Source organism: Dermacentor variabilis, chromosome 2 (assembly GCF_050947875.1).
Source record: "Dermacentor variabilis isolate Ectoservices chromosome 2, ASM5094787v1, whole genome shotgun sequence".
NCBI classification, from domain to species: domain Eukaryota; kingdom Metazoa; phylum Arthropoda; class Arachnida; order Ixodida; family Ixodidae; genus Dermacentor; species Dermacentor variabilis.
In genome coordinates, this window is record NC_134569.1 from 59,794,080 (window position 1) to 59,817,042 (window position 22,963).

Below are 22,963 nucleotides of genomic sequence, written 5' to 3' on the forward strand. Positions count from 1 at the left end.
CTATAAAATGTTATGGTATATTACCCCCTATTAATATGAAGAAGACGGCTGCTAGTCGAACATTCATTGTCAGATTTTCAGAACATTGCCTGAAGGTGTAGCGATGCGACAGGGGAAATGTAAGGTGGTTATAACCAGGCTGAGGCCCCATTTAACTGTGCACTTCAATGAGAGAGGGAAGAGAGGTGACAAAATATACGACAACGACGACGACGACGAGGAGGAGGAGGAGGAGGAGGAGGAGGGTTGAGGAGGTGACATAATACACGCAAACTCAAACTTGAGAGTTCGTCATTCAGGCGCAAAAGGTCACACATATGGGCCGGTAGACAAAGATGCAGACCGATTATGGCTTTCTGCATCGTAGACCCACGAGATGTCTATAACGCCCACCACGCATAATACCGCTCTCAACTCTTCTTGCAGCTGTCGCGTCCAACCGAAATAAAGATCGCGAAAGATGCGAGTGACCCGGAGGACAGGGGGACGAGGAAAAGACGCTTTGAATGGAGACGGGCGATTCCTTCTCGACGCGAGACGAAAAAAAATAAACACGGAGCGTCTACTTCTCGCGAGCCGCGCCTTTCACAGTCTGGCGCATCGCGTGTGGCTGTGCGCCGGGGCGGGCAGTATTTGGGCCATCAGTCGGGCGCGGGCCAATTCCCAGGTCCGGCCGTTCTGCGCGCGAGTAGCCGGCGGTGTACGCTGTACCTCTCGCCTCGCTCCTTGCAGTCCGGGCGCGCAGTCTTTTCTTGTGCGAGCTGCGCCTTGAACATTCTGGAAGAGGACGCTCGCTCCGTGCTGCCGCAGCATGAACCGTTCTCCTGGCATGACCACTCTGTGGGCACACGTACGCACGCACACCCGCTTCCACGTGCTGCAGCTGCCGCGCGGGACAGAATGGGATCAATGCCGACGCCCTTCGGAGAGAAACTATATTCGCTCCGGCCGGTGCGTGTGTATGTAGTACGCATACGTGCGTACTATAAATACGTCCACGGTTACGTGAGAACCTCGCGAGGCGAGCGTCGGTGAGGCGTAACTGTCGTCGACGGCGGCTTTCAGTTCGTTGTGTGTCCGCGCTCGTGGACATTACAGCGGCTCCCGAATTTCTTTTTGGATCCAGCATAGTGAAGCAAAGGATGGGGGGGGGGGGGGGAAGGGAAAAAAACATTTTGGAAACGTTTGCCAAGATTGGGAGCGCTGATATTTTTTGAATAATAATAACCTGTGCAAATTTTGGGGAACTTTCGTACGGAGCATGATCATTCAAGCGGGATCGAATCCCGGCCGCGGCGGCCGCATTTCGATGGGGGCGAAATGCGAAAACACCCGTGTACTTAGATTTAGGTGCACGTTAAAGAACCCCAGGTGGTCGAAATTTCCGGAGTCCTCCACTACGGCGTGCCTCATAATCAGAAAGTGGTTTTGGCACGTAAAACCCCGTAATTTAATTTTAATGATCATTCAAGCCGCCAAGTGGCAAGAGTTAAGTGCTTTTTTCTTCGCCTAAACATTCTTTACGTCGCTCCGCGTCGCGGCGACCTTCGTTGCAAATATGCAGACTGTCCATTCTCATCGTTCTAACGTCCGCTTTCTGGCCAGTCCCCCGTTGGGGATATGTGCCACTGCCTGAAATCATCATCATCATCATCATCATCATCATCATCATCATCATCATCATCGTCGTCGTCGTCGTCGTCGTCGTCGTCGTCGTCGTCGTCGTCATCACCACCATTCTGGACACACTGCTCTAGCTTTCATTTGGTGAGGATAGATAATGTTGGTCGCGTGTGGGAGGAACTGTGTGTCCTTGCACGACTACAGTGTTGCTACTGGGAGTTCGACATAAGCTTGCTTGAGAAGTGAACAACACCCCTTACCGAATATTACAAACAGCAATCCTTCCCGTCGAAGCCGTGTTGTGCTGCGACGGTATAGGCGAGATTTTAGTGCACAAAAACAAGGAATGTCATAATGCGCTCTGAAACGAACTTACCGTATATAACCATTTGTTCGCCAGAATAGGTCATGCGCCTATGTGGAAAAGGGGGTGACAGCTAGTAGTGCAAATAAATAAATAAATAAATAAATAAATAAATAAATAAATAAAGGGAGGTGCTAGGAAAGCTGGAGGGCGAAAGTGGGGAGGGTAAAGCCGTCACATGGTGTCAAATTATTCGTTCTCGTCTTTTTCTCGAACTCATAGAAGGCCGGGAGATGCTCCATCATCTCCACTTGTCGTAAGAGTAGCCAAGCCTTAGTTCACAAAGCCCATACTAGTTTCTCCCTAGAACTGCACATCATTGCACGTTGATACGCTCAAAACAAAAGCCAACTAACCGAGAAGACATCATAATAGCTCGGTGTTCGAACTTGTACGTTAAATAACATCATCGGCCTATAGGCCCTCCAGCGCTGCCCCGTTGCCTATTTCCTCAAACACACTATATAGCGCCAACCTCTCGACGCAAGAACCTCAGACTTGCACTCGATTCGCCAAGCTAGCGCATGGTTAACCTGCATGATAAGCAGCTGCTGAAAGTATCCTCTGCGGCGCTCAAAGTACTTCTCGGGCCAATCTGAAGCAAGGTCTCCGCAGTGCGTCTCTCTATCGCTGGCCACAACGTCTCCTCGTCAGAGTTATTCGGGGTCGCACGGTCCACTGGACTAATTTGAGAGAACAAGAACGGAGGGGAAAAAAAAAAGAAACGCAAGAAAGACGAGATCGCGCCGACCGCGCATGTCCGAAATTGCGGCGCGACGAGGCCGAGAAATGGTGATACCGAGCCTCGGCCGCGCGTCCTCAAACCAACAAGCGTCGGTCCGTTGTTGTGACGGCGGCCCCGCATGCGTACACGACAAGCGAACGCCTTGTACCGCTCTCGATGTGGCGCGGCCGCCTGGACGTTGGCCGGCAAACCACAGATAATGGAGGGTCTGGCTCCGCGCAACGTTGTAATGGGCGGCATAACTCAGGCGAGCTTTCGGGGACGCACTGCAGCAGAAACAAAGCGCGGCACGAGATAAAAAGCGACGCGGGCTGCGAACGCGCTGCGGTATATATCTTTCCGGGGAAATCTAGAGCTGCCCGTCGACGCGTGAATTCCAACGTGAGAGGCGGATCGAGGAAATGACCCTTGATTTTCGTGTGTTGGCGAAGCTGAAACTTCCTATCAGTAGCTATACGTGTCACAACGTTGGGAGAGGGAGAGTAAATTTATTTCTTCTTCTTCTTCTTCTTCTTCTTCTTCTTCTTCTTCTTCTTCTTCTTCTGCTACTACTACTACTACTGCTGCTGCTGCATTGCAGCTAGTGATTTGCGACGACCGGCACCGATGCCCACACTATACATATGTAGCTGTACCCCTCTAGTGCCACAACTGGGACTAACTAACTAACTAACTATGCAACTAACCGGCCTCTTCTTTTCCACTGTGCTTACGCAGGCATAATATACTTACGAAGAAGCGCGACGCACGAGGGCTTCGGCTGGGCGGAGGAGATCCCGTGAGAGCGAAAATCGCGCGGCCGCGAGGAGGTGCCGTGCTGGAGAGCGGGAGAGGAGGGTGCGGCCACGCGCGTACTCGCGCGGCCCGCGGCGATGCGGTGGCGCCCAAACAACGGCGGCCGCCCGCCGGAGCCGGCTCGCAGAGAACGCGTGTGCCGCCCGCGAACGCGATGTCGCAGTCGCCCGCGGATAGCCGCCGTCGCCCTTCTCGTGGACAGCTCGCCGCCAGCTCCTCCAACAGGCACAGGTGAGCGGTCCGTTACAGGATCTATTGACAAGAGTGAATGCGTCCCAAGTCTAGTCATCGTGTGCCGTAAGATTTTCGACGCCCTGCCCATTCGAACCAGTGCACTGCACCTACAGGGGGTCTATTAACCAACCTGCTGGCGAGCTGTGGTTGGTGAGCAGTGGTGGAACGGGGAATATTCCAGTTGACATTAAGAGGGGGAAAAAATTGAGTTGTGCAGGCCATGTAATGCATCGGGAGAAGCAACCAGGCGTCTAGTTGAGTTACAAAATGTTTACCGAGAGAAGAGAAGAGCGGTCGAGGGCAGCGAGGTGGTGTGATGAAATGATAAAATTTGCTGGCATGAGATGGTGTCAGCTGGCGCAAGACTAGGGTATTTGCAGATCGCTGGGAAAGGTATTCGTCCTGCGGTGGACATAAATAGGATTACGACGAAGATTATACTTACTCGGCAAACAATCACCCCGTGGTTAGGGACTGTGCCCGAGGGTTGTTTGGTACACTAGACCATCGGCTACACGTGGACGGTATATCAGTAAGCCATCGGCATCGATAACGGCAGGAGTCCCACGCGCGAGCTGTCAGCCCGCGTCGCACTACCTACGGGCCTGTCCAACCACAGAGGGATGTGATATTACGCTTAAGGGTATCTTTCTGCGCACTAATAAAGCACTTACAAGCCTCCTATTGTTAACACTGCCGATGCGCGAAGTGAACTGAAGGAAATATATAAATAGGAATCAAGATAATCGGCGAGTATCCCGAGTGCGCTCGCTATCCCAGTCACTGAGCATTTCGCTATTTGAGGGAAACTGCGATGTTGTCGGGAAAGCCGCGCGGAGACAGCTTTATATGGAGTGACTCTACTTGGTTCACATATTCTGCAGGCTTTGTCGTGGTTTGAGAACATGCGTCCCTGCTTCTGCAAGTGACTGTGGTCACGTGAATGTTCCGCCCGGTTTCCGCGATATTATCGTTCTCGGTCAATGAGCCTATATAGCTCAAGCTTGTTCCATTAAGGGCCGCTGACAAATGACTCTTTCTTGCAGTGTTTTAATTGACTGCACGCCAGAAGCTGTAGGATAGTACCTTTAGGGTATACTTATGAGCAAGAACAACGCTATATGTTGTACCTTATGGAAAGAACACAACATATTCGTAAAATAAGAACGTAAAACGTAAAATAAACGTTCGTGCATGAACAGCTTTTGAGCCTCAACTCCGCTTCGTCTGCGCGCGTGTTCATGAAATTGCAGCTGTGGTTTCCAGTGCTCAAGATTCATTTGTAATGCCTATGCTTGACGGCATGCTCTTCCCGAATGCTAGTAACCATTGCCGTCTTGTTCTCTGTGGCTTATTCACCGCAGTAATTTTCGAAAGTTGCGCGTCACTTTATCTCTGCCAATCGTCATCACTTAATTCGATGCTCTTTGCCCGTTACTTAGCCGGAGCATTTTGCGACCTCAAGGAAACCATACGATGCAAGACCATTGCTTCTGTTAGTGACAACGTTGTGGTTCGCGCTCATGTTATATCAGTATTCCTGCTTTTACTGCATATTTTACCAGCGGTTCGAAGATGACGGCCGAAACACGCGTAACTGCTAATTAATAAGCAGTAACGACGAGACGATAGCTTTCTAAGTTTCCTTTCCCTTTCGAAACAATATCATGAATCGCTGCATCAACAAATGTTAACTTGTAAATATGTGCGAATATTCGAAATTCGGAATGCAGATCGAATAGTCTTTAGGGTTTCATTCACATTAAATATGAATGTTCACTATTCTAAATTGTTGAATATTCGTTTCTCCTTGAATATGAGGGATAAGAGCAGTTATCGGAACCTCGGCAGAAGGAAACCCGACGCAAGTGCGGGCTCTTCGGGTTGATTCTATTAGAGGACAGCTGCGGTTGTTGCTCAGAGGCAGCAGTTCCCGAGCGAGCACGTGAGGCAGGTGCCAAATAATTTCCAGTCGTCTGACAAGAATCCCTAGTTTTTATACAGTCTACAAATTTGTTGCCTCGAGTCACGCAAAGCAAGTTATCATTTTTCAGTCTCGCGATGCTTACGTCCCTTTGAAACAATGTGCAGTACTTAAGTAATCGCCGTCAACGAACACAACACGATGTGTGCTGCTACTGAGGTGCTGTTCGCTTGTGCACCAGATAACTGGAACCAGCTTGTCGCTTACAATCTCCTCAGTTGACCGGACGTACAGTTGCGAAAGGCATTATATGTATGTGTCAAATAACGTAAACACGCAATTTTTCTTTACTGAGCGAATTCCACGTAAAATTTACATTTCACCTCGTTTACAGATGAGAAAACATTCGGTCAATATTGCAAGGCTGTTTTTCTCGAATACTCGTATTCAACTCAGAAATTTCCCTATTCGAACACCCCAAGCTTTAAGCAAGACATGTGTGTTCTACAGTGAAGATCCTCCATTTCCCGTGTTAAAAACTGGAAATCTAATAGTTTGTTCGATTTAGCTTTGGCGCGTTGGAAGACGCCGTCGTGTTCAAGGGATGACAGTGGAAGACGCTGAACGATAAATTTAGCTTTGCGGCGCACATAGTAACGAGTGAATCACATCATGATCTCTGTCTGCGCACATAATGCACCGACTTCTGGTAGGGTCAAGGTGGAAGTGTCTATGAAAGAACAAAGAAGTGGGGCGTCTAAATTCAGGACTAACACTTTGACAAGATGACTCGTCGTTAAAAGGCAACTCCGGCGTTTTTTTAACCGTATCAGGATATTGTGCTTTTCAAATTGCATTGATAGTCCTGTCACCAGTAAAGTGGTTCAATTTGCGTAAAAATTAATCAATAATTTCAAATAACCAATAAACGAGATACCGAAACCGAAACGGGCAGCTGCTTCGTGTGACGTTACGATTATCGAGTCAATGACGTCAGGTCATACATTACCATAATGTAAGCACGCACAACGCGTGCTAAACACGCAGTGCACGTGGCGCTAACGTCGAAGAAGCGAAGCTGATTATGTCTCCTGACGACACAGATAGCTTTTACAGAGTTTCGAACTAAACAGCGGTGATTTAAGCGATGATTTCAGCGACAGTGGCGGTGTAGCCTCGGACATCGCAAACACAGGGTGGCCAGTAGAAAGTCATGAGTCGGGAACGCAACCAATCTTTAAAATTCATTTTCAGGAAAACTAAATGACTTGCTGCCATATAGTCTGGCACGGATAATCAGAGTGCAAAAGGGAACATATATTCAAAATTTTATTCAGATCAGTGGACATCGCATTATCGCCGGAGTTGCCCTTTCAGTGCTAGCTATACGTGACCGGATGTATAATGTATCGGTCCGGGCCCTGGTAATATACGCGAGATGTCTGGGCGTGTCCGCGTCGAATAATTCTCCCATCTATTTAATTTTCATAGCCTGGCTTCTTGTAAGCATGCCACATTGACCACGCTTCGCGAAGGAAATTGACATATTGTTATAGTAATCTGGCGTAATTAAAGCCAGAGCGATACCGTTGAATGTTTACGGCTAGCTTCTATGCACATTTATCTAAGGAACGTAACCGAGGATTAACAGGGACAAAAGCATTACACTCGTTGCCTGTCTGTTTCCTTCCTTTATTCTACTTCTTTCTTTCTTTTTCCCCCGTCTTCCCATAACCATTTAAAAGACACATTTGACAAACACGTCTCGTTTTACGGTAATGCCATCTTGGACTAGCACGTGATTAGTACTATGTTATACCGTCAATGCTATATATTCACGTCCAGGTTAACGATCCTCTGGTGGTCAAGAATTAATCCGGAGTCCCCCATTACGATGTGCCTCATAATCAAATCGTGGTATTGGCACCTAAAAGCCGATAATTCAACTTCAATTCACGTCCAGATTAATAATATACGCCTGCTGGGGCGCTTTTCCGGAAAGCGGCGAATTCCGCCGTATTGTAGAAATTATCTTAACTCAGCTCCGGTTGTCTCAGGGTGCTGCCACTTACGGACGGCCTCTCTGATTGGTTCAAAGTACACCGCCATGACAGAAATTGAGAACATGGCGGAATTCGATGATGTCCAAAATAATATCCCTGGTTCTTGTAGTGTTATGCTATGGGGAACGTGTAAGCAGCTATACACGAAATCGCTAGTCGTAGACGAATTCTATATACAGGCTTGAAGATACATCTCGGAGCCTCCCGTTCCCATTCGCTTGAACTGCGGTCCAACTGTCCCCATACGCGTCACTACTAGCAAGTGTAATGCTAGACAGGTGCGTCATTTTGCTCAAATAGCATTGCGCGGTCACACATGCAACGATGAACTTTCTGGTCTCTTTCTTGCCTCTTTATTTCTTTCCCTTAGTGCAGGGTAGTGAACCGGACGTGAATCTAGTTAAACTCCCTGCCTGTTCTTGCTTCTATATCTCTATCTCTATACTGCACAACCGTTATACTGGCAGCGACGGTAACTTCACTCCTTCAGTAAACTGTATGGCAGTCGACACACTTTTGCAGAGGCTGGCAGTTAGGATGATTGCGTTTATATTCTTTAATAATGGGAACGACACGTGTTGCCGTAATGCGTTCTTCGTACGCCGGTATGCGTTCAGCCCCTTTAATTAACTGCCCCACCGGCTTCCTTGTTCCGCACGCCGTCGCTTCGTTTTAATGCCAAGAAACTAGAATGCCCGACCGACAAACACGGCTATCACGGGAATGAACCAAGAAATGAAAAGAGGAGAGTTGAGGTATACGTTATCTGCGCATAACATCGACGCGACTATGCGTTTTAAACCAGTGTCGCTCTGTGTTCCCAAGTGAAGTGATGCTTTGTATGCGGGACGCATGCTAAATGACGCAAGACCGGCTAGACGCAGTCCGTTATCATTTGTGTCATCGAGCACGACGCGATCACTCATGCAGATACGCTAGCGGGCAGGCAATTTTTCTGCGCGCTCCAATGAACGCGCCACTCCGCGCACGCCCCGATGCGGAACGAACCCAGCGTTCCGTCACCCCCCAATTGGCAATGCCGGTATTTAGATTCGCGCACTGTGCTGCCTTCTGGCTTATACCTATAGTAGCTGAAGCTCTGTGAAATGTGCTCGCTGTTCTCTCTCCGTCGGAAGCGCAGATCCAAGCCTTCCGGAGCGATAATTATTTGCCGGCGCTTTAGAGGTTTCGTTATATACAATAATCATTTTCTTGTGTCTCTTCAGTTATCTTCTTATCATCCGACCCGATGAATAGGCAATCCCATCAGTGGCGTACAGCTCAATGAAAATAGAGAAACGGTTGGAATTCGTAATTCCGACCAATGTTCTATGAATAAATCCGGGGCTCCCCATCCTACGGCACCGCTCACAGCGCAGGCGCCACTTTAGTACGTAAAAATAAATAAATAAATAAATAAATAAATAAATAAATAACGAAAACATTATTGTGCGTTTTCACTTTTAAGTTATGAGGATGCGCGTCACTTTTCTAGGAAATGTAGTTTACGTTATTCACATCAAAAGCATTGTTCGGTCTCTTTCTTCGCTCACGTACTCTATATATATGTATATATAGAGTACGTGAGTACGTACGTACTCTATATATATGTATATATAGAGTACGTACTCTATATATATATATATATATATATATATATATGCTCGGCCAAGCGGTTATTTATACACTTAATTAAATGCAAAGACAAGGATTGTTGCAATCAATTCATTCAAAGACTTGTTTTATTGTTGCGATGGAAGTATGCGAAGTAGAAAGACAGAGAGAGCAAGGCAAAGGAAAGACAGGGAGGTTAACCAGAGATTATCTCCGGTTGGCTACACTGTACTGGGGGAGGGGCAAGGGGAGGCGATAGGTGAGAGAGAGAAGGATAAAAAAATTAAAAAGAATTAAAAGACACCTACACACACGCGCGCACATACACACGAACTGTTTCTGTGGGCACTGTCACGCAGCCCGCACAGGCGCTCCTAATGTTGCGCAGTGTCACCGTACAGTCTTACGTCACACAGTGTGCAGTCCCAATTTGTCACAAGGTCCCGTGTATTTTAAGTACCGCAGGAGCGCCTTCATAGCGGATCGCGCTGATGTTCGCGTAGGCCAGTTTCCAAGGGTCTTGTTTTCTGTCATAGGGCGCATATTCAAATGCGTACTCTTTCCTTATCGGAATGGCCAGCAGCCCACTTTGTGACTTCTGCGGGTGCAATGAAACAATCGCGCACCTTCTTTGTCAGTGCTCTCGTTTCAACCCGCAAAGAGCAGTCCTCTCAACCACCTTATACGAAGTAAATGGAACTGGGGAACAGTTAGAAACATAGTCTATTCAATACAAGAGGCACACAGGGCACCTTCCTTCCTATTTCTTCTTTCTTAATAATTAGTTTTGCAGACGCGTACAAAAAGAAATACCTTATATTTCCTTTGTTTCTTTCTTCTTTTTTTAGTTATTATGCGTTCAATCAGCTGTAGACTGCTACTAAAGGACCGTCACATATTTCTCAAACTACAGCATCTCGTATCATGCGCTGTCGACATCGCAACATTTGGCGGCGGTCACTGGCGTCGCATCCGCTGCCTCAATGGTAACGCCGCTCCGTGGCTAATGAACCTTCGACGTCGTGGACAGCGTTGGCCCTGTCCGTCCTTGTAAGTATACCAAGAGGTGCCGGGCGTCTGCTCCCCAATGGCGCAATAGAAGAAAAGAAACGAGGGCCCGTTGAACGGGCAGCGATGATCGCGTCCAGCACGCGTTCGTTCGCGTGTGTGTACTGCACAACCCCCACCCCGTGCCGGAGAGAGACACGCCCTCGGCCGCGGGAATCGGACCGGGCAACCGTGAGCGGTGATCGAGGGCGCGGCGCAAGTTAGCCACGCGGACGTGCGCGCGGCATGCCAACGAACACGGGCGAGCACGAAGCCTTCGTGCGATCGGCAGCCGCCCGTTCCTATATGGCCTTCCCGTGCTGCGTCGATGGGAGGTGGAAACAAGAAAAGCAAGAACAAAAGAACGGAGAAAAGTCTGGTCCAGCCTTCACGGCAACGTGTAAACGAAGCTCTCGAAGCGCTTCTGTGTTGTTGGTATGCACGCGTGTTGCTCTGTGCACGAGGCGTAGTTTTCCGCTCCCGTTCCAGGTTCTTACTCTGCCGCGTATATACCGTACCCTGCCGCATAATACCGTGCAGCGTTGTGAAAGTTGAAGTCGATGCCGGCTAATCAGGGCCCGAATCAAGAACGTTTCAAAGGGGTATGGGCAGCGCAGAGCTTGCCCCCAATGCCTCCTCTTTCGTCCAGTTAACGTGCTGTTTTTTTTTTCCTTCATTGGTTTTAATTCGATTTGCGAGGCGGCAGCTTCTCGCGTAATGTGTAGCGGGTGCGATTCCCGGCCGCGCCGGCCGAATTTCATTGGGGGCTCAATACAAGAACGTTCGTGTACCAAGCAGCCGGAGAGTGGTGGGACGTCACCTCCTCATCTAACATTTTCAGGCTGGTTTGCTAACTAGAAATGATTATAAGGTCATTGGTTAACGAATTGGTGGTGCGAGGCGGTACATCAAGGACAACTCGGTGCGCAGGAAGCGTCAACTATAACAAGTATGACTTCGAGGATACCATTGTGCTCTCTTTTGCGTCGCTCTCATATAGCTGCACCCATGCATATGGATATAGCAATTTTTTTTTCCTAAAGCGTGAAATTTCCTCTACACTGCGGCTATCTGCATGCAAGACGCGTTTGCTTCGGAACGGTTCCTGATTAGTCCTCTTTGGATCGTTGCTTTCCTTTGAGGAGCGGTAGAGATGCACTTACCACGGTCGGCATCAAAAATATTGCAAGGCACGGGTTGCGCGTAGGAACTGAATAAAGCGCACTGCAGGTCGCCTATATTCATCTGGTTTCAGGTCCGAATTCTGCAGTGTGTCCATTCAGCAGAAATATTCGACTTTTCTTTTCTTCGGATCCAATGCCCCCTACCCTGCGACAGCGCGATTGTACACATAAAAAACGGCTTCCTTTCTATTTCTTTCTTTGCCCATATGGCGCCCCGACATGTGGAGATGGCAAATGATGAAATGCTGACACCTGCCAGCAGCTTCGTGTTGCTAAGGATGCAATCTGGAGTTTCGAGAATCCTGCACGGTTTTAGTGAGGAAGACAGAGGGGCCGGCCCAGAGGCAAAAGACTCTCTCGCCAATAATGCTTGCGATTTCGTCCCGCGCTTATTACACACGCGCGCGCTCAAACTCACGAACGAGCTCGCAGATCCGCGCACGCCGACGGCGCCCGCGGAGAGTCACGACTCATCTCCCTGACAGCGCGAGCGCTCGTTTCCTTGAGCGCATTTCTGCGAGCCGGAAAAACAACCCGACGACGTGAGAGCCGCCTCCTTGAGAGGCCCTCCCATAGCCCGTTATATACGAGCGCTGGAGCGCAACGCGAGAGGAGCATTTTTCGTACGCGCTGACGAGACGGCACGCGGCGTTTTCTCCTCGATTCGCGCCCCCCTATCTCGCTTTGTCTCGCTTCCGCCCGCCAGCGGCACCTGCAGATTAGCGCGTGGACGCGAGACACTGGCGCAAGCTAGCGCAGACGGACCGGGACGATGTGTTGCGCGGCATGCGGCCGATCGGGGGGCGACCTGCTTTGCGAGGGCGTAGATCATCGGGTCTCGAGGAAGGCGGAACTACGAGAGAGACGCGGGACTCCTTGCACGTTTATTAATTACTTTCGCGGCATTTGAAGCTGGCACTTAGAATAGAGCAAGGCGATCGTGAGCGCCGTTGTTTTGCGTCTGTGTATCTTTGTGCTGAGAAACGCCGTTAAATTATGAGGGCTGTGCGAGGGCGGAGAGTCGGAAATCCGTCCGATCTGTGAATTTAAGGTCGAGAATTCGCACATTATTGGCCTATTTGTTTCCGGATGCCCTTTCACTTATATTACGTATGACCGACCCGCACCTGCGGCATTTCATTGCACCCCGTTTTGCCGCTTTATGTGCGATATCATTGAACGCTGCGTGTAGTCACAGTCTGATTACTTCTCCTTCTATAGTACTTTGGCGTAAAGCTCTTCGTAGGCACAGCTCTTTCGTATGTGGCAAGCACATGAGAAGGATTACATCACAGTGATCCAGTGCATACCCAGCCACTGCGGTATCTTCGGCAATGTGCCAGCAGATACAGGAGCCAAAGTGCATATATACCGACGCGAAGTCAATAAAATTTCTTTCTCCAGACACAACGCTACGCAGCATTACGGCACTGACTGAGGTTTGAGGTGGCCTTCACACGACATTATTTCCCTAAGACAGACCGTGAAAATTACCCCACCTGTCAGGCATGCGTGCATGTAATACTCCGGAGACGATTTCACACATCTCTGCGACTGCCCTGGTTGCCGCACAGAACGTCAGATACTTAACACCACGTTGTCTTGTTTGGACGACAAACCCCTTTTGGAGCAGAAGATTTTAGAGTCATGGAACAGTAGTCAAAGATACACTGCCGGCAACGAGAGTGCTCTTGACATTTTTAGCGGAGAGCGGCCTCACCTCCAGGCTCTATAGAGATGCATGACAGATGCCTGCTCACGTGGGTTACGTGTGTGCGCAGAACGTGTATGCATATCGCACGTGTACATAGTTCACGGTGCACTATACTTGTCAAGAGCACTCCCCCTCTCCCCTTCTTTCCTACCATTCTCCCTCTTCCCTGCGCAGAGTAGCAGGCCAGAGACAACGCTTCTCCGGCCGACCTCTCTGGTTTTCTCAAATTAAAGTGTCCTGTCTCTCTTGCACAATGCGTCTTTACCATGACATTGCAGCGACTGCTACTATGTCAGGAACGACGCACTTCAAACTGACTTTGTAGCACGGTTACGGGCAAAGATTAACGCAGCTAATGAACGTTAGATGTCGTGACAGCGTTGGAACTTTCCGTCTGTTCAAAACAAAAACACAACAACAAAATCGAAACAGAAGTTCATCGACACCAGTTGTGGCTTAGGAGGCGCAGGGAACTGTATAGTTCAAGGTTGGAAAAAAATTGCTGTTGCCGTGATGCGGCTTTCACTTACGGTGACGTTTAGAAAGGCAGCTGCATTGCATGCGTTTCCGCGTTTCACTGTCACGTTTACAGCAGTGGGATACTGTACGTCGCCCTGAAACAACGTTAAACCGGTTCCGCAGAGGAATCACTTTAGAGTATTAGAAGTATCGGGCCAAAATTTAGAGGGTGCATATAAACCCTGAGTACGAAAAGAGCCAAGCATACACTGTTCGGCTACTGCACATGCGAGGAGTCTTTGTCCGTCTACTAAGTCAATAAATTCCGATGCGTCTAAAACTACTTACTGTATCACGTTCTCTATCCGTAGTATAAATAGATGCACCCCAATAATTCATTCACACCTAACTGTTCAGACTGCAGTGCTACTTTGCAGGCCTTCATCTGCAGAATTGCTCTCAAGAGGAAAACAACAGCGTTTCAAGTCCTGCTTCTCCGCCGAGCTTTTAGTGCTGTGCCACAAATAGACTCTGAGAAAGAGTGAGTCGCTATCTTGAAGCGTGCCGACGCATCTGAGTAACCCTCGCCTCAAGTTAGCGTGCCCTGAAACCATCAACGTGAGCGAGCAAACTTGAGGCTTTGCAAAGGCACGGCGGCCTATCCGTCTGAGGCTATAGTTACAGGGTACTCACTGCCATCCACTGATGCATCTGTACGCCATCCATCTGTGTCGCCCCACTTGTGCACAAGTACTGAGTTAAACTTTCTCGCTGCATAGCACACGACGGAAGCATCAGTCAGGTCGACCTCTTACGGCCGGCCTCAAGCGTCCTCATCTTTCTGTATATCGCAGCTCCACGTCGGACGAAATTTCTCCAGGAAGATAACGAAGGAAAACGAAATGACAGGCACGTCCACTGGCATTCCCAGGCAGGCGACTTACCTCCCGATCCCTGCAACGCCCTCAACGGCGAAAGCCAGCCACGAAATCTCGAGGAAAAAGAAACAGAAGAAAAAAGAAGGAACACAATATCTGAAAGACTGCTTTTAACCGACACCCTTTTGCGCAGCCACCAAGCGGACGGCAACGAAGTAGATGCCAATCTCTCAAAAAGGAAAAGGCGGCCTCAGGGGGTCAAGGGGGTCTATACCACACAGCGTGGCTCCGCGGGACGTTTCTCTCCTCCGAAGTGCTCAATAGCCGTGCGTGCCCAATCCAGAGTCAAAACGACGGCGGTGGTGCAGAGTGTGCGGGGCTCTTCTCGAAACGCACGGAGAGCGAGCGCCTGCCTGCCTGAACCGTTCGCAGGGCCGTTTCTGTGGGCGGCCGCTTATAACACGCGGGTCACAGAAAGAAGCCCGCGCTGGAAAAAGAAAAGGAGCAGGCGCCCGAGTCGGCCGCAACGTGTGGAACACACTGACCTCGATGACCTTGGTTTAGCGCTCGATCGAGCTCGCCGAGAGAACGCCTTCGTTCCCTGAAGCACGATGATGGAGCCCGTGGAACGAAGCCATATCGCCGCGCTAGCAGGTGGACCACGCGAGATTGGCGACTGCGGCAGGAGGATAGCCGGAGCATTCTCTGCGTGATCGGATTATATAGCCGCGTGCACGTGGACTTACAGTACAAGTGTCCGCCATATATAGAATGTCGTTTCGGACGGGGCTACGCGATTCAGCTGGTGGACCCTCAATCATACCGCAATAAACGTTTTCTTTATTTTGTCATCCAGAACTTAACTACGTGCTTTCAGCCGTAATTGTGATGCGATCCATCGAGCTCTTGTTGAGGCAGCTCCTCTGACAACGTGAGCTTTCCAACGAAAGGAGCTCATTTGTTGCAGTTTCGTGAAAGCAACGCGATTTTATGCTTTAGTTTAGTTTCTGTTTTGTTTTTCCTTTCCTTTCTTCTTTCTTATTTTTCACTTCCTTACCGTGGTTAATCTCTTGCACATATTTCATTCTTCTTAAGATGGGTAAACTTAACAAACGACGAGTGCAGAAACGCTTGCTACGTATATATCGCACATATGTGGCATATGTGGCGCGCGTGTATTGAAAACGTATACGACCTATTAATGTTTACTGGTATATCGTTGCGCTTTTTTGCATACCTATAGATATGTTCGTTCATACGCCGTGCCCTAAAAGCTGTTGTTGTCATGTCGCGTTGGGAACGATAAAATAATAAAGACCTATCCACGCTGGACAGTTGCGAGCTTCTGCGCCTGCTCAACGCAACCCACAATGAATTTGTTCGGAACCCCTAATGTAAACACTGTGAAGTTGTACAGAGAATCTAAGAAAAGGAAGGAGGCGCTGCCTAAATTCAGGGAAACCTCGGCAGGAGCACAGTCGTCATCGCTGTCTACCAGCTAACGCTTTAACCACGATTCACGTGTCACTCGGTAGTTTCTTCGAATCGACTTCAGCACTCCTTTTTCTTTCTTTCTTTTTCATAGGCACACAGTTCTTCGTGGTGCTACGTTATCTAGCAACGTCTGCATTACGTTGTAGTTCGCTTTTGCAAGCTGCAACTTCGTCAACAAAGCACGCGCGCAACGTCTTGGGTTTTGCCCCAAAAGTGAGCCCGCTACAGCACGAGCCCGTTCGAGTACGCAGTCTTGCTGCGCACCTCGTATTTTCATTTCACTCCGCAGCTCGCGACGTCTCTCTTGCGCGCCTACTGCTGTGAACTCCGCTTTGACATTCCCTCCTTCCAGCGCGGCGCGGACACCGCCGCAGCAGAAGACGCTGCCCCCGTCGTCGCGACTGCCTCGGGTCAAGTTCAGCCGTGCGCCAAGCACCGAACGGGACGGGCCTCGCTGTGTGTCAGCGGCCCACCTCCTGCTTTTATTTCTGCTCCGGGCTCAAACCGGCTCCTGTGCGCTTCAACGCGTGTCCCCCCACCAAGCAAGCGCGAACGAGGCGGAGAAAGAGAAGAAACGAGTGAGAGACGGGTAAAACAACGAGAGAGAAAACGAGAAAAAAAAAGTTGGGAGATGCGGTGCTACCGGAAACACGATTACGTGGACTGCGGCGACGACGCTGACTCGTGCGTGCCAGAGAGGGGAAAGGGGAAAGACGTGCAGCCGCAGAAAGACCGAGTCCTTGGCTGCTGCTGCTTCCTTGTTTAGATTTGGGGTCGACGAACTTTGGAGAACGAGCACAAACTACGATATCTCGTGCATGTAGGGGTGATGGCCGTCCTGAACAGTTTCTCGAATAAGAGCCTAAAAAAAGACAGCGCGTGCGCGGTGCAAACTAGGCTAGGCAATGACGATCAGCCCGTCTCAGCCTCAAGTGGCCGTCGCTGTCTCCGGTGGCTCCTGCTGAGAAACCGACGAAAGGAAAAAATGACTGCGATGGGATAACGACCCGAAGAACAAAGAAAGTATGTTCGAGTGCATTAGCTTTTGTTTCATTGTCTTCGATTTCCAGCCGTACGGAGAGCGAAAGAGATATCGTCTGTAATAGATACTTAAGAAGTTCATGGGGCCACAGGCTCGATCTTGGTAGATGAAGAATGGGTGAAAGATGTAGCGAAACACGCTCCATTACACGACAATTATGCCTCATTGAGGCCTGTGGCAGCATGACGTGAAGACATAGTTTGTTAAAATGACATCAACGTTGTTTTAACAAATTCGGCCATGCGGCTACCTGCGGCAAATAATAATAATAATAATAATAATAATAATAATAATAATAAATTAAAAAGCTGATTGGAACTTACTGATACGACCGGCAATAAGGCAAGAAAGCGCGGTGTCACGATCATTCCACGATTGGCAACCGTACTTATGACTCATGCGCACTACCGAGTGTTGTTGTCACGGGCTCTTAGTGTTTTCGTGCTCAATGAGAGCGAGCGAGAATCAACGACAACGAGCAGTCACGCCATATTTGCAAGCCATGCTGACCTGCAGAGAAGGTGGCCGTGAGCCCTCCATCTGCGCTTTGAATGTGCGAAGCTGGTCAGAGCCCTTTCCGATTTCCCCAGACCTCAAACTTTTCGCTCAGGTGCAATAGAAGGCTATGGAAATCGGATTAGCCATTGTCAAAATAGAACACTGCCGTGTTTCACATTGTTGTTAAACACAATACACGATTAAATAGTATAAAAAAACAAAAAAAAAACAGAACGTTGGTTTTTAGCCTCGAAGCCGCGTTTTCACTTAATAAGTGGGATATGCATGTTGAATATGCATTTGCTGAACTATCCATTATTTAATTTTGTCACCATATACTACAATCGGCATTACCTCGCTACGCGTTATTTCTCTATTTGGTTTGCTGAGATTTAATTATGCTTGCGTACATTCAGATGCGCTAAGCAAGAACACGAAAATTTCGTTTTTTACAACTCGGAAGAAAAAACACGCAGAAGAAAAGTCTGCTTCCAGTTTACTTCAGCCCCTACAGAGCACCAGGAAAGCAGCCACTAGTTGTAGTCTTAGCGAGAGCGCCGCCAGACCTCCGCAAGGCCTCACCCAAGAATAAGCCTTCGAATGAAAGCCCTCCCAGCGTATTTGTTACGCCGTCAGTTACGCTCGCACCTAGCCGGCGTTACTCGCGTCATCGGCTGGTCAACAAAGCGGCAAACCTCGTTCGCGCGGCCGACCGCGAACCCCCGATGATGGCCGGGCGGCCTGTCGGCTACCGCGTTTTAAATCGGCGCGCGACGGGAGAACAATGGCCCGCTCCTATCCGGCTCCCTCGTACGTTTAAGGACGGCCTTGCAAGTGGGTTAATGCGCTCTCTCGTGGGAGGGAGCGTTGATCGGCGGCACCGCTAAGTACCTTGGGCCGAGGCTGCGTACGTGGTTCCCAAACGAGGAGACCGAGACACTCGCACGCCGGGCGGGGCGGCCCATTGTCTCCCGGCGCGCGCGAGTCTGCACGAGCGCCGACGCAGTTGGGGCGCCGTCACGGGCAGACAGACCTATCGCCAAGGCACGCGAACAAGGTGTTTCTGCGGCGTCGATTCGGGGCGCCGTTTATCGAAAACGATCTCCGTCTTCTCCTTATTTTTAACCGGTGCTTCTCACTCGTCGTATACAAGAGTAGGTGAGGGCCCTGATGGTGCCACTCCTCACCCTCGCTGTTTCTTCCGGAGCGCTTCGCTTCGACAGCTTGCATCGGGCAGCGGTAGTGTGTAATGTTGGAGCACGTATACAACTTCTAAAGTGCAGGCTGTGTGGATGTAGACCACGTAAGATGGAGCGTCCGATTACCAATTTGTTAAGGTTTCAAGGACTCCTTACTCGTGAGATGACGCATGTGCTTACTTATAAAAACAAATGGGGTTGCTTGGTATAGCGGAAGTCCACGATTTGACCGGAACAGACAGTGCACGTTCGACGCGAAATTTTCCCGCGTGTCGCTGTGGTTCGCGCTGACACTGCTGGGGTAAATACGATTCCAGTGTATAGCTTCCTATAGCTCACGACCCGAGCTGTCGCTCTTTACGGGCGCGTCTAACATTTCGGCTTCTTCAGTTCCGCACCACTTTGAAACCCTCTGTCTGTGCACTCTTCGTGCTTAACGCTTGATCAGAAAGTCACGTTGACAAAGGTACGGCAGAGATATCGGCAAAAACATACAGCGGAACGTTTTCATAGTGAATGGAGGTCACGAAGGGCAGGACGGAAAGCTTCTCAAGTGCGGAAATAACCCAGATTTCTATTCCTTAGTTTTTTGTTTATCACACGCGCTGCCCCTCTCGACATAAAACATCCGGTCACAGAGATCATTGTTGGGACACTTTTCCGAAGCGTTTAATCTAGCGTGTGGCCACACACGAGTACATGGCTTGTTGTTATAAATATTGTTGGTTCTTGAACACACTAAGAAAAAGTAGGTGAATTTGTCCAAAGTTGTGATATGTACAAGGCGGACAAATAATTGGCACTATGCAGAGCAAAGAGATTCAAATGAAAACTGCAATGAAACTGCGTTACATTTATGAAGAAATACTTTTTAACGTACCACACGTTTCATCACGGCGCAAATGTAGTCGTGCATGTTCGCCTTTTCCGCAAGGATTACCGCTGTAACCCAGTACTAAAACAATAAACTATTTGCGTATTTTTTCTACATTTCATCTTAGTCTGATCACGTAGGAAAGGTTACAGTGCCGTCTTGTCATACACACTTGCGTATACCACTGTCGTACTCTGCCCCGTACATGCACGGGTATCGACTGGAACCACCTTCCAGCATTCAGTGGGTGATATTTCTGACGCATCGCGAAGTTCAAAATGATATTCACACCGCCACTTGTTAATCTTATATTTTATCGCCCTACATTTTTATTTTTCTGTACTACCACTCGATCCTTTCTGCTGTGTACATGGACCTTAAAAATGTGCCTGATAAGTAAGCAAAAGAGATACTCGAAATGCGTAATTGAGCTTGAGCTATAAACACCGTGCTTGATAGACCGTTCTTGTGGAACGGGAAGCGAACTTCGCACTTGTATTTATGTTTAATCACCAAAATGGTTGCAGTTGTTTGCGCTTGTGTTTTAATTGTTCTCTGTAACATTTCGTTCGCTCACAGTTGTACACGAAGCCAAATAGCATCGGAAAGGGCATGAAGGATCAAGTTGAGAGACCCAATGCGCCCTCTCACGCCGAGCACTTCTGACTCTCCTGAACTGGTCCTTTTCGCCAATGTGTATACATAGAATCCAAGTGGCAATGATTCGACGTATCTGCACTGTAGCGATCCGTCGTTTGCACGCACATTATGTACAGTCAAACGGTCGCCCTCCATTTGCTTTGGTCCGATGTTTTCTCGTCAAATGGACGTCTTCATGTCATTGCAATAAAGTTGCAACAATATGCTTACACTCCCATTGGAAGAAATTACGCAACGCATTCTATCGCTCTGATGGCTTCCTTTTATTTGAAATGAAGAGTGTTATATTTCGTGACACTGTAGATGTCGGAAGCAATGCCATCTATGAACATACGTCGTGTCGCATTGACGTCAGTTGCATCTGCAGGTATGCAGATACGAAGAATGCACTATAGAAGCACGCGCCGAATGTATACTGATGCTCGCAACCTTAACCTCTGCATTCAACCTAATTTCTGTGCTGCATGAGTCGCCACCGAGTACCCGTGGGACGGGATTCTACAGCGTCCGTACTTCAGGGTCGCATGAGCCGGAAGGCTGCAATTTCGGTGCTTGGCCGCGCGGATGCATTTTTCCGGGGAGCAAGGTCACAGCTGCAGCAGTCAGAGACGAGAGGTGAAGCGAGCTTGTGGCGCGAAATTATTATCCACGCAGGCAAAAGTGAAAGAGGGAGTCAGGATTATTACCGAATGCTCGTGACCGGTTTTCTTGCAGTCATTCGACTCCCTGTGGACGGCGAACGGACGCAAACAACAAGCACATGGAGAAAAAAAAAAGAGACATTCGCTAAACGATCTGCATTCACCTTGCCCTGCCACCCCATTGATAAACTGGCATTCACAAAACAACGGAGCGTTTCTATCAGACTGCGCTCGGATAATCTCTGACCCTTCAAATGTTTATCGTATAATCATGGCCATTGGCCATCCGATACGCGGAATACAGACATCGGGAACGTGTCTGGCTATTTGTCATTGCGTTCATTTCTATTTCATTCATTCCTCTTTTGATATATTCCAGACATCAAAGCACCGCATTCGTTATGCGTAACCTTATTCCTTTACCTATTCAGTTGCTCTGTGGACAGGAAGACCTCTATCAGGATGCTCTTTCTCACTATATATCGTTAACCACTTATTTACTTTTAAGGAAGTTTTCTGGTCAGCACGAAGCTTGTGAATGCTGTACCGGGAATAAACATAAACATTGCGTGATGTTAAAGTTGCAACCTGTTCATTGCATAAACATAAACATTGCATACGATTACGCGGTTACAGAGGATGAAAATAAATAAATTGTACGCATCGAATTTAGTCGTGTAGCACTTAACTATAAGCGTTTCACGAAAGCCTTGTTTCACATAGATTACAGAATGCGCGTTGAATCTGCATGATTTATTCTTCTTCACCGAAACAGCGTTGTAAACTGAAATGGGCCTGGCCAATGCGTTGTCCACAGTCGCGGTTGGGACAGAAGCAGAGATGTCGCCCCAGTGGGGTTGCGACGAACAGTCAGCTTTTTATGTGGCAAATTTCACGAGCAATGGAAAAGCACAGAACACTTGGCACGAAAATGAATTCTCAGCTTTAAGAACATTGCCTTATTCTCGGCATTCTCCGGCGAAGATGCGTTAAAATATACATTATCATGTCAACTCCGGCGCCCATCCTTCGACTTGTAGTGATTACGATAAGTGTACCACCTGGCGACGGTATTGAATGTATATACTACGCGGAAAATATATCCTTTGGGGCTTTGTAAAACTTCTAACCAAGGGAACAGGCTGGCTTCAGAAAGGCATACAGTACAATGGATCACATCCCTCTAATCAACCAGGTAATTGACAAATCTGCAGAGTACAATCAGCCTCTTTTTTATGGCTTTCATAGATTACGAAAATGGCATTTGATTCAGTGGAAATACCAGCAGTCATAGAGGCATTATGTAATCAAGGAGTGCAGGAGGCTTGCGTGAATATTTTGGTAAATATCTAAAAAGACCTCATAGCAAATGTGATTCTCCACAAGAAAATAGAAAGATACCTATAAAAGGGGTCAGACAAGGAGACACAATTTCCCCAATGCTATTCACTGGATGCTTGGAGGAAGTATTCAATCTATTAAATTGGGACAGCTTAGGAGTAAGGATCAACGGCGAATATCTCAGCAAGCTTCGGTTTGCAGATGACATTGTCCTGTTCAGCAACACTGGGGACGAGTTAGAACAAATGATTGAGGACCTTAACAAAGAAAGTGTAAGAGTGGGGTTGAAGATTAATATGCAGAAAACAAAGATAATGATCAATAGCTGGGCAAGGGAACAAGAGTTCAGGATCGCCAGTCAGCCTCCAGAGGCTGTCTTGCGAAATACGTTTACCAAGGTCAATTACTCACATGGGACCCTGATCATCAGAAGGAAACTTAAAGAATAAAAATGGGTTGGAGCGCATACGGCAGACATTATCAGACCCTGACTGGAAGCTTACCATTATCACTATAATAAGAAAGGTGTACAATCAGTGCATTCTGCCGGTACTAACATATAGAACAGAA

General features: G+C 48.5%; 1 protein-coding gene across 1 annotated transcript in view; it reads left to right on the forward strand.

Annotated features, from left to right (window-relative positions):
• Positions 1 to 3,635: 3,635 nt before the first annotated feature.
• LOC142571945 (beta-1,4-mannosyl-glycoprotein 4-beta-N-acetylglucosaminyltransferase-like) overlaps positions 3,636 to 22,963 on the forward strand; it is a 42,176-nt gene continuing 22,848 nt past the window's right edge. The window contains exon 1 of the mRNA XM_075680687.1: positions 3,636 to 3,758. The gene's annotated coding sequence lies outside the window, so the exon portion shown is untranslated. The remainder of the gene's footprint in view (positions 3,759 to 22,963) is intronic.